The sequence below is a fragment of the Hevea brasiliensis genome, chromosome 3, assembly GCF_030052815.1.
Source record: "Hevea brasiliensis isolate MT/VB/25A 57/8 chromosome 3, ASM3005281v1, whole genome shotgun sequence".
Lineage (NCBI taxonomy): Eukaryota > Viridiplantae > Streptophyta > Magnoliopsida > Malpighiales > Euphorbiaceae > Hevea > Hevea brasiliensis.
This window is the reverse complement of record NC_079495.1, coordinates 98,918,092-98,918,906: the sequence shown is the minus strand read 5'-3', so window position 1 is coordinate 98,918,906 and position 815 is coordinate 98,918,092. Positions and strand designations below refer to the sequence as shown.

Here is an 815-nt window from a genome sequence, read left to right as displayed (position 1 = left end):
AAGAAATTTTTGATGATATGTGGTACACAAAGACAACCTGGAGTTTCTGATGAAGTTATTCGGCTCACCTTATTTCCATTCTCTCTTCGGGATTCAGCATTGGAGTGGTATGACTCACTTCCACAAGCTATTATAGCTACTTGGGAGCAGCTATCTCAAGCTTTTCTATCTTAATTTTTCCCACCTGGGAAGACCACTCATTTGAGGAATTTGATGGTAGCTTTTAAACCAAGAGATGATGAAACTTTGTATGAATCTTGGATGAGATTTAAGGAGCTTGAAAGGCAATGTCCTCATCATGAAATACCGAAATGGATGATTGTTCAGAATTTCTACACCAGAGTTACTCCAGCCATAAGAAACACAATTGATTCACAAGCAGGAGGAGATTTCATGAGAATGACAAGTGAAGAATGCTATGATCTATTAGAGAAGATTGCTCATAATACCCATTTATGGGGAAATCCTAGAGCACTTGAGCCAAAGAAAGCTGGGATCTATGAACTAGACTCAGTTAGCTACATGAATGCAAGATTTGACCAGTTGACTCAGCTTCTTAGTGATTTTTGCACAAAGGCAACAACCTCAACTCCTACAACTATGCAACAAGTTGCCTTCACAGATGGAACTCAAAGTTGTGGAGTTGATTACTCTTCTTATGGTGATGATTATTTGCAAGAACAAGCTGCTTATGCAGGAGGTTATCAACAAAAACCTATGGGAAATTCTTATTCTAATGTGAACAACTCAACATGGAGACCACAAGTAACTTTTGCTCAACAAGGCCAAAGCTCAAATTATCCTCATAACCAGCA

General features: G+C 38.7%; 1 non-coding gene across 1 annotated transcript; it reads right to left on the bottom strand.

Moving 5' to 3' along the window:
• Positions 1 to 198: 198 nt before the first annotated feature.
• LOC131178895 (small nucleolar RNA R71) lies at positions 199 to 305 on the bottom strand. Its single transcript, XR_009147903.1, has one exon. It is a non-coding gene; the product is annotated as a small nucleolar RNA R71 (small nucleolar RNA).
• Positions 306 to 815: the final 510 nt, after the last annotated feature.